Source organism: Macaca thibetana, chromosome 17 (assembly GCF_024542745.1).
Source record: "Macaca thibetana thibetana isolate TM-01 chromosome 17, ASM2454274v1, whole genome shotgun sequence".
Classification (NCBI taxonomy): Eukaryota; Metazoa; Chordata; class Mammalia; order Primates; family Cercopithecidae; genus Macaca; species Macaca thibetana.
Window position 1 is genome coordinate 59,860,096 of NC_065594.1, and position 11,841 is coordinate 59,871,936.

The following is an 11,841-nucleotide window of genomic DNA, read 5'->3' on the forward strand; positions in this document are numbered from 1 at the left end:
GAAAGTGCGTCACTAGCTCCAGTGTTCCTGGATTTCCCAATATGTTAGGGAGCAGCGGGGATTAAACACTTAATAATCTGGCTCTATCACCTCTTTACTTTTCTTTACATTCTACCGTGTTCGAAGAATTGGCTTCCTATTGTATCTTCTTACCAGCTTTCTGGTTGAAACACTTCTTAGGTCACGTCTATTTCAATAGCTTCATGACTTAGCTTTCACGGGTGGCAGAGATAACTTCTACATATAAAGGAAAGGACTCTAAAATATGAGGTGGCCAGGCTTGGTTTGTGTATAAAGAATAATTGAAAAACTAGAAGGTAAGAGTCACCTAGGATGAAAATACATTGATTTAATATCCTGGCTATTCTCATTATATCTGCTGATAGGATTGTGCTAATGGGGATGTAAAGCCCCCTTTTCCCCATTACAGAATTGCTAAAGAATATAAATAAATCTCATTGCATCGCTTCTTGGCCTTTTGGCTAAGATCAAGTGTAATAAATCTCATTGTGCTTTATGCCTAATGTGTGCTTATATTAAACTGATTTATACATAGGAGATAAGGTGTTATAATCCTAGTGGACAGTAGTATTCATAATGTGCTTTTAGTGAACTCAGAGGAATGTATTTTCCAGATGAAAGACTTTTTCCCCCTTTCTATTTCTCTAGTAATTTGTATTTTGTTCTAGTGGCGTATATTAACCTATTGTATTACTTGTTTCTGTATCTTTCTTCCTGCCTCCCAACATTTCTCCACATGTACACTAAACATACATGACCATAAGAGGCAGAATCCTGTGATATTTATGTCTGTACATCTTCACATGCGTATCTCAAGTTCTGTGCCTGGCACACAGTTGCTGCTCAATTCATGAATGAGTCAGGTGACTTGCTAAGTAGCCGTTCAGCAAATAGGCAGCAGAGAAAAAAATCTTGTTTCATCATCCATACCAGTCTCTGGTGGGGGCACAAAAACTCAGTAGTGGGACTGACTCAAGAGAAGTGAATCACAGTAGACTGAAAACTTCACTTTCAGAAATGGGATATTTTCATTGAATTTGACAATGTGAATTGACTGTGTATGAACCATTCAATCAATTGTGAATGCTGAATGAGACTCCACAGCAATATTTTTTTATGACAAAATAAGAATAATTAGTATGGACAGAGAGTATTGTTTTCTACCAGACGGATACAAATTATTAGTATGTTCAGTCTAAGTGCTTGATAATTGGGATGATACTTCTACTGCCACCAGTGTAAGTATTCTGAATTCTCTTTCCCTTGAAATAAATGGGCCTCTTTGTTATTCCTCTACCTGGAATGAGGCAATCGTGGTCCGGTTATAGCAACCATCTTGTAACCATGAGATTATGGGTAACCTGCTAGTGATGCTGGTGCACAAAGCTGGAAGGAGAACATGTTGTCACTGATAGTAATGGGGCTGTCGTAACAGGCCTGTATTGTCTATCTCCAAAATTCTCCTAAGATGTCGAGGGAGGGACTCAGTGGCTAAAGTAAACTCACTAAACTCACAGAGATCTTCAACAGCAGAAATCAAGAGAGAGATTGGTCAAAGAAATGAAGGCTCCTCTGCAAGACAGGAAGTGCCCACTAACAAGAGTTAAATAAAAACTTCAGAAGTCAGTAAGCATTACATGAATCAATATATAATACATAAAAAGAGCTTAAAACAGTGCTTGGCATGCATTAAACACGATGTGTTTGTTCTCATCATTATTGTTACTGCTGTTGCTGCTATTGCTACAGAGTAAACTGCTACTAGATCCAGTCAATAGGTGTTCTTTGAAAAATTTACATGATTTTATTTTTTTTCCCCAATCTCTGCTACCCCATCCCATGGTAAACACCATTCTACTTGCTACTTCTGTGAGTTCACCATTTTTAGATTCCACATATGCATGAGATAATGTGATGTGATATTTGACTTTCTGTGACTGGATTATTTCACTTAATATAATGTCCTGTAGGTTCATCCGTGTCGTTGCAAATGACAGGATTTCCTTCCTTTTAAAGCTGTGTAGTATTCTGTTGTGTATACATACCGCATTTTCTTTATCCATTCATCTGTTGATGAGCACTTAAGTTGATTCCGTATTTTGGCTATTGTGATAATGCTGCAATGAACGTGGGACTGCAGAGATTTCTTTGGCATAATGATTTCATTTCCTTTGTATGTGTGTGTATATATATATAAAACACCCAGTGGTGGGATTGCTGGATCTTAAACTATTTTAAATTCAAAAATTAATTCCTACTTATCACAGAAAAAGTATAGGTAGCTTAAAAAAGGAAAAAAATAAAATACTACCTAAAGATAATCATTAACAGTTTGATCTATATACGTATGTTTCTCAAAAAGCATTACATCATGCTATGTTTACTATTTTACAAAGTACTTCTGTTTTAACTATAATATTGTTGATATCTTTTTAATATTTTCTTTTCTATTCTAAATGCAAAATTATACTGATTTTAACATATCTTACCATTTAATGAGGCATTAGAATATATATAATTCTGTATTTATATATACATTTATATATAAATTTATATATACATATGTTCTACATCTATATATTAACATACATATTTATAATATATATTTATCTCATAATAAAGACAGCATTTGACTTCATTATTTTATATTATTTTGTTGTATTTTATATTATTTATTCATTATTATATTTTATATTATTTTATTATAGCCAAAAAATCTTTTGTGCTTTTAGAAATTTCTTCGTTTTTAAACATGAGAATTTTTTTATTCTTCTATGCAATTGATTAGTGAATTATTCACTGGACCTGGTTGTTTTTTTTTTTTTTGAGACGGAGTCTCGCTCTGTCGCCCAGGCTGGAGTGCAGTGGCCGGATCTCAGCTCACTGCAAGCTCCGCCTCCTGGGTTCACGCCATTCTCCTGCCTCAGCCTCCCGAGTAGCTGGGAGTACAGGCGCCCGCCACCTCGCCCGGCTAGTTTTTTTGTATTTTGTAGTAGAGACGGGGTTTCACCGTGTTAGCCAGGATGGTCTCGATCTCCTGACCTCGTGATCCGCCCGTCTCGGCCTCCCAAAGTGCTGGGATTACAGGCTTGAGCCACCGCGCCCGGCCTGGACCTGGTTTTGAGTCATAGCTTCAGCTATGACTGTTTCTCAAGAGAACCAAATACTGCCTTCGCACTGTCTCAGTGCTGTTGGAATACACCAACTAACTCTAATATCTGTTGTCTTGAATATAATGTAGGCTAAGTTGTTTAAAATATGGACCTGTTTCATGCTGTGCATTTGCTGGTGAAGAAAGATTTTAGACTGATTGTGAGCATGCTGTTGGAAAAAGTGAGTGGCTCAGCAGTTTGGAACTGTTTCTAGTAAAAACACAAATCAGTAACTGCCTTTAGGTCATCGGCCCAACAGGTTATAGTGATGTAGTATGAAGTATCTGTGTGTCTCAGACCAAATTGATTATCCTGAATGCTAAACTGAGAACTTACGACAAAACAGAACAAATAAAAAAAAAAAAAAATCCCGGTATATTGCAACATCCAAATTGTAATCTAAGATAAACACAACATGCTGAGCTAAAGAGGACTGTTGTATTTTGTGTAGAAGGGGATTTATGAGCACATTATTAAGAAAAACCAATAGGTAGGTGAATGAATGTAAGGAAATTTTAAAGGTAGAACAATTAATAACCTCTTCATTAGGATACTCCTGTATAAAATATTTAATTTTGTACACTTTAGTCTTATCTATACTATAAAGTGCTACATAACCTCTAACTGGCAAAATATTCTGGTAGCATCTTTTGGCTTAATTAGGTTCTATGAGAATTCAGAGGTAACAACATTGCATTCATTTAAGTGTGCTAAATTATTAATCTTGCCATCCAGAATGTCTTTTTACAGTCTATTATATTTAGACCTAGAGAAATTGTCAATTGACAGAGAATACATTTTAGTATCACTATCTTGAAAGCACATTTGTATTCCTTTTGATGCTGAAATTGTGGATTTGCAGTAGAACAATACAATCATTGTGTAGTGTAACAGGTCCCATAATTCAGTGTAATTGGAAGTCAAAGATTGTATGGGAATGGAAAGCAAAATATAAACTGATTAGTTGCCTAGGAGTGTTTTCTAATTTTTCTGAAGAGTATTTATTGGTTAACACAAACTTCAGAAAATATAGCTTCTGTGACTTATGTTGTACTATAAAATATTTAATTACGTTTGACTCTCAGTTCTCATTTGTGTGTGTGTGTGAATGTGCACATGTGCTAAAGCAAAACGTGATGCAATTCTAAATGCCTTCTAAGAAACAGAAGCTAGTAAGGAATACGGCCAAATTTTGGGGTGAACTATTCATAGAAAGTGACATCTGCAAAGCCCAGTGTCTAATAAAAACACAGGACAAATAAGTAAATGTTTCCTTTTCTTACAGACGTTGAACTTTTTGTAGGAGACAGATGTTATTACATTACCTGGTTCCAAATGACTGCTAGAGAGTGAAAAATAAAAACAGCATTTTACTTTTTATGTTTATAAAGTTCAGTGATCTAATTTAATTTGCTTATTGTAAATAAAATCAGTTTTAATAGTCCTATAAACTAAGAGTCTGTTAATTAATGGAGAATTCTACAAAAATAGGATAAATCTCTATTTGTCTCTGCTGTAGTCAAACATTTACTAATAGTGTTATTAAAACAATTTTAAACGACCACAATTATATTTGTTAAGTGTAAAATGAGTGTGATGGACTCACTAATGTCTAAGGTCCATTTCACTTTAAAATTATATCCTAAGTTATTTCTCAATGAAGTTTAGCATTTTCCAAGTTGTTTGAGAAAAGAATTTTTTAGTTTTTCTTCAATGCCACTGAAACAGAGTGTTTACATTATTTTAGACTCCTTAAATTGCAAACGAACTGTTCTGCCATCTGTGCAAGTGAATGCACAATAATACATAAGATTATTTGCTACAAATTAAACTATTTTATGTTTTTCAACCAGGATTAACCATGCTTCATCTATGAGAAACTGAAATTTAGACTTTTCTGTGTTTAAACAGCACGACAACAATGACCCAAAGTGGTAGGACAATTTCTAGAAAGTCTGTAGACTCTAACACGTAGGTGGCTGGGCGTGGTGGCTCACACCTGTAATCCCAGCACTTCGGGAGGCCCAGGCAGGTAGATCAACTGAGGTCAGGAGTTTGAGACCAGCCTGACCAACATGGAGAAATCCCATTGCTACTAAAAATACAAAATTAGCCAGGGGTGGGGGTGGCACATGCCTGTAATCCCAGCTACTCGGGAGGCTGAGGCAGGAGAATCACTTGAACCTGGGAGGCAGAGGTTGCGGTGAGTCAAGATCATGCCATTGCTCTCCAGCTTGGGCAACAAGAGTGCAACTCCGTCACAAACAAATAAACAAACAAAACACCCAGGTTTTGGCATATTGGCCCTGAAGAGTGAAGATGAGTCTGTCCAAACAAATAGTTTTCTCTCAAAAGCTCTAATCTTGAAATGCTCAGAGCTCACCTTAGAGAGTCTTAGTGGACTGGAAGCAGACTGTGTACTTGTGAACATCGAAATCCATCCCGTGGCTATTGTAAACAAGATTACCCGAAAGAGTTTTGGGAGATTAGAAAGGTCAAAGAGGACATGGTCACAGAGTGTAGGAAAGGATGATTAGAAACTAGGAATGCGCTATAAGGCAGTTTGGGGTTATGTGACTTATAAGGGAGTTTCATTGATTCCTTTAACAAATAATTGTTGAGCAGCTCCAGAGTAAAAGACACTGTGCTACGGTCATGGAGGGTCTATCTATGCTGTCCAGTATGTAGCTACTAGTCACCTGTGACTGTTTAAATTTTTATTGAATTAAAATAAATAAAAGTACAGCACAGTTCCCATTTGCACTGGCCATATGTCGGGTACTCAATAGCCACAATGTAGCTAATGGCTGTCATATTGGACAGTGGGAATATAAAATATTTATATCATAACAGAAAAATTTATTGGAGAATGCTGGCAGAATAGTCAAAGATATCCTGGTGCGTTTCATGCTGGTAACCCACTTGAGCAGATTGTGTAAACAAATAGATGCAGTAGCAAACATGTATTATATGAGCAATTTAAGAATTATGGATAAGACAACTGAGTGAATTCAGAGAAAAAAAGAAAATCACATAGGATTGTCAGAATAGAGTGACAGAAAAAGTACACTTTGAAGTCGGGACTGAAGAAAGTATGAGTTTAGTCATTGTCTTAGCTTGGGCTACAGTAACAAAACACAATAGAGTGGCCTAAATAACAAATATTTATTTCTTACAGTTGGAGACTGGGAAGTTGAAGATCAAGGTGCTAAAAAAATTTAGTGTCTGGTGAGGGTTTGCCTCTTGATTTGCTGATGGCTACCTTCTCATTATCCTCCCATGGCAGTGGGTTGTGGGAAGGAAGAGAAAGAGAGAGAGAGGAAGCATGCTAAAATCATGTCTCATCTTATAAGGGCACTAATCTCATTCATGAAGCTCCACCCTCACGACCTCATCTAATCCTGCTTACCTCCCACAGACCCCATCTCCTAACACCTACCCATCACATTAGAGGGTAGGGTTTCAACATATGCATTTGGGGGAAACAAGCATTCCATCCAAAACAGCAGTTGAAGACAAAGTGAAAATGTTCTCTCTATAAAGGAAGATGTGAGTTCAGAGGCAGGAGCAGATGGCAATTGGCTTGGGTAAAAAGCTCAGGAGAGGAGGGGATGAAAAGTCACCTAAAGCCATTGGTATTCTAACTGTGAAAAGCCTTGAGGGCTAAGAATTTGAGCTTTTTTCCTGAAGGGACTGGGAAACCACTAGAATTTCTGAGTAAGAAATGTGATCCAAGTGTTATTTCAGAAAGATGTATCTGGCAGCGCTACGCAGACTGGGTAGGGTGGGGAGAGAGGAAGTTGATAGACCATATTAAAGTGTGTGGAAAATAGACCATATGTGCAGTTGTAAAGACCTGAACTTGAATATCCGCAACTTAACTCTGGACACACAATATAGTGAATCGTGAATAAAATAAGCTTTTTAAAAACGAACAGCTTTATTAGAAATCCAGGTCCCCATATTTCTGTAAATGACTGATTTTTTCACATCTCTTTTTTGTTATCTTGAGTCAGAAGGATGCAAATTGCCCATACTTCATAGCAGAGCAACAGGAGGGACTTAGAGACAAAAAGGTAAGATCCGGGGGAAAACATGTAAGGAAATGGTAATAATTCAGGCTGAAGATAGAAATAGGACCAGGCACATAGAAGTCACTTGAGATGTGCAGTGTGCTGACATCTTCATCTGAACAGCATCCACCTTCACTGCCAGTTCTGCTTATGTAGTGGTGTGGTGAGCCTCTTAGCACTGGCTCGTGAGATGCCATTGTGTGCATCTCTTCTCAATTTTGTTTTCAGTGAAGTCTCATGGTGAGACTGTTTACACCATGGAAATTGGCAATGCTATAAATCAGGGCTGCTTCTATCCCCAGCTGTGCCCACAGGAACTACTCAGACAAGCCTGATCTCTTCTTTAAAAGACAAGACTAGAAACTAAAGACACCAGGCTGGGCGCTGTGGCTCACACGTGTAATCCCAGCACTTTGAGAGGCTGAGGCTGGTGGATTACCTGAGGTCAGGAGTTCGAGACCAGCCTGGGCAACACGGTGACACCCTGTCGCTACTAAAAGTACAAAAAAAAAAAAAAAAAGGTCAGGCATGGTTGTGCGTGCCTGTAATCCCAGCTACTGAGGAGGCTGAGGCAGGAGAATCACTTGAACCCGGGAGGCAGAGGTTGCCGTGAGCCAACGTCATGCCACTGCACTCCAGCCTAGGCAACAGAGTGAGAGTCTGTCTCAAAAAAAAAAGAAAAAAGAAACTAAAGACACTATTGCACCTGAGCAGCCATACCAGGGCATGGAGGCCAGTTCTTCCAGCCTGGAGTTTATAGTTCTAGGTGTATATATGGATGTACATTGTTTTGTAATATCACATACATCTTAAGCTACATATATGAATACTTCAAATGTACTAAGCGTTTTTAGATTTATTCTTTCTCGCTTGCTTTGCCATAGAGCTGTTCAGGAGTTCACCCAAGAGAGTGGAGACTACCTCTTCCTGATTTCCTTGTACAAATTTTAGTGGCCTGGCCTGTGATTTATGGACAGAAAAGCTGTCTGCATAGTTACACTCTTACCAACGGATGTGAATAGCATGTCTCCCTTCTTTTTTTTTTTTTGAAACGGAGTCTCGCTCTGTCGCCCAGGCTGGAGTGCAGTGGCCGGACCTAGGCTCACTGCAAGCTCCACCTCCCGGGTTCACGCCATTCTCCTGCCTCAGGCTCCTGAGTAGCTGGGACTACAGGCGCCAGCCGCCTCACCCGGCTAGTTTTTTTGTATTTTTTTAGTAGAGATGGGGTTTCACCGTGTTAGCCAGGATGGTCTCGATCTCCTGACCTCGTGATCCTCCCACCTCGGCCTCCCAAAGTGCTGGGATAGTTTAAAGAATATTTTTTTCTGTCTTTTAATAGGCTTACGTTCCTTTATAACTGTGTACTTTTTCCTATTGCAGCAGTGGAGAGTGGTACTTCCAACGGCTGTTGTTTTACTGCAACTACTACTTGCCATTGATTGAGTGCTCCTGGTATTTTCTGTGCACTCATCTCACTTAATCCTCATCCCCATTTAGTTAGAAACTATGATGTCCATTTGGCAGATGAAGAAAGAGGACCTGAGAAGTTAAGAAACTTTAATCATATACCCGATTGATCTGGGATATCAGTTCAAATCTCTGACCATATCTTGCTTAATTCAAATGCTTAACCATTAAGCCACATTGCAGGAAGAAACATTCTTTTCTGATAGTGAGGGCTTCCAGAAGCCATGGCAGCCCCATGGCCTTTGGTGACCAGGAACCAGGCTTTTTTACTGTGTGCCTCGGAGAGTGCATTACCATTACCTTTAAGGGACTGTGGGAGAATAAAGGCCAAGGTGCCTATGGACACACAGGGGCCCTTGCTCTAGAGATGTTACAGCCTCTGAAACCTCACAGATGATGAACATACTTGGTAGTTCTAGTAAAATGCCACTGAGAATTCCCAGATTGAGTCAGGGTTCTCGGGTGGAGAAAGGTTATAACCAAATTTTTCCAAGTTATGCCTCATCCCAAAGCCCTAAGGTTTTAAAAACAATAGTAACAAACTATTCAGGCATTTCTAAGATTTATAAGTAGGAAAAGAATTATTTCTGAGATGCAACCTACGATTGTGGGGGAAAAACGCACTTCCTGGATACCTTGAATATTGCAGCATGGATAAATGACTCGACGATCAAAAATGCCTGAAACATGCTTGCAAAAGGACCCAATTACGATAGCAAATAAGGCCTGAGGAACTGATGCCATTTTGTGAATTGGGCGTGTAATGTGGCAAAGCTATCTCCTTTTATAATGTCATATTTGTGTATATTCACACTTATGCATGGACATGCATCTATTATAGTAACTTGGTAAAATAACCAGAGGGTATAGAAATTCCTTCCTAAACTTGGGTTTTCAGACATGCTTTCTTTATTCTCAACACCCGTGCACATGAGAAACTGCAGCTCAAGCTCGGACTTGGCAGGCAGAGCCTGTTCACTGTTTTCTTAAACGCTCTTCCTTTCTCTACAGTGGTACCTATTTTGGGGGCACTAAGCAGCCTCACACTCGCCTCTCAGGCTTCTGAAGGGTATTGAGGACTTGTTTGGAGCGCATAATTTATGCTGTGCTGAAAAATAGCTGAGACCGTAATGGTGCCCAGAGAATCCAAGTTCTCTGAAGACCAAGATCACATTAATATGCAGTATTTCATTTACAACCCCCTTCTAAGTAGGTTTGAGAGGATAATGCCTTGTTTGAATAATAATATAGCACATTTTACTATGCAAAGTGCTTTCACATAAATCATCCATCTTATTTTATTTTTGAAACAATGAGGGAGATAAGGCCAGGATTATTACCTACAGGGAATCAAAAGCTCAGAAAGGTCAAGTGATTTACTCAAAGTCACATTGCAAGTTCTCAGTAAAGCTGAGATTAGAAGCTGTGATTCTCCCATTCCCAGCTCAGCTGGGGCTTTCTAAAAGCCTGTTAGGACCCACAGCTTCATGGGTGGAATACTGAAATTCTCAGGCCCAGCCTCTTGCCTCTAAGTGTTCCATTTCCATACTTTGATTTTAGCATCATTTAGATGTTGTGGCCTTATAAAATGGTAAGAAATTTTGAATAAAAGTTTATAGCTTAATCTTTGATAGTAAGAGCTGACAGGATAGTGTCAGAATTAATTAATTTAGTTTAACAGTTTCCACTTGTTGGAAATGGTATTTTGACTTGTTCACATAGTATCTCTGCTTAGTACCTTTTTATAAATTTCATTTTGTAATTCCTTTAAATACATACATTTATGATATTTTATATAATATATGTGATTAAATATATGTGTATATGTGTATATAAATTACTATTTTGTCTTTATTAAATTTTCATACATACTGGGATTCTCTCACTTAATTTTCTGGTTTTAAAAATATTCTTAAAGCTTATGGGAAATGTACCAATTAATTCACTGTGGCACCACGATCTGTCTGTAACTTCAAAGGGCTAGGCTTAAAATCCAAAAGCCATAAACTAAAGGTGTTTTATGGAATTTACTTGACATTTCAGAGGAAAACGAAGGCATTACAAAACAAGCATATTAAGTATACGATTCACATCCCAACAGCTCAAAGGCAAGGAAGCCTGAGGAAGCTAAGTTACTGGCCATATGTTTCATAAATATAAGCTTAATGGCAGCGAATGTATTAATGTCAGTGAAGACAAGTATATGAAGGTATGCAGTCCAGTGTGAACACTATCTGGCATGCACTGATCTTTCTGTTCTTAAGAATCTCGACCATGCCAATCTTCATGATTCTTTTAGCTCTATTATACAATAGGTAAGTGTCGGCTTTGGGACAGATACCATAGTAACGGTAGATTTACAATTACAGTAGAATCAAAATATATCTTTGTCAGCCAAGTATTTGACAAGATCTTGGTATATCCTTGTATATATTAAAGAAGGCCAGGCTGGATGAGAACATAGCTGGAGACTGAAAACCCACATTCCAAGACTGTTGATTAGTTAAATGAAATTCTGAATTTTTGCACCACTGAATTCTTTCATTGGCCGTGAATGTAATACTTTATCAAAGTTTTGGATGAGAATATTGAGGGCAGGGTTATTCCCGGTCATTCCAGATGACCCAGAGCACTGAAGATTACTTTCACGACAGAAGAACCAAGAATACAAAACCACCTCAACAGATTATAACCAAGTAGTGACATTTACCCAGGATATGAGTAAAGTTCCCCACATTGATTCAAAAAATAAATTAGGTAGATAAACATTGCATTTGAACAATACACGTTATAAGATACTTATACTTTTTGTCATCCTTTCCAGCCACTAATGAGCTGTATATTCTGGCCAGAAATACCTAGGTAAATATGGTGTTTCTCTATTTTACTTTGAATATAAGACTCAACTTCAGTATCTAAGTGTTAGTGAGTATATTTTTATAAGTACTGTTGTTACAAATCACTTGCTGTCAGTTTAATTCAGTAAAAACATGACAGGTGCCTAATCTGATTTAAGCATCATAGAACATTCCAGGAAAAAGGAAACTAATAAGATGTCATCTCTGACCTCCAAGGTTTAATGGGGAAGGCAGGCCCCCAAAGCAATCAGTGCAAAGACACTTGCAAGA

At 38.1% G+C, this 11,841-nt stretch overlaps 1 pseudogene; it reads left to right on the forward strand.

Annotated features, from left to right (window-relative positions):
* Positions 1-462: 462 nt before the first annotated feature.
* On the forward strand, positions 463-608 carry LOC126940925 (uncharacterized; annotated as a pseudogene).
* Positions 609-11,841: the final 11,233 nt, after the last annotated feature.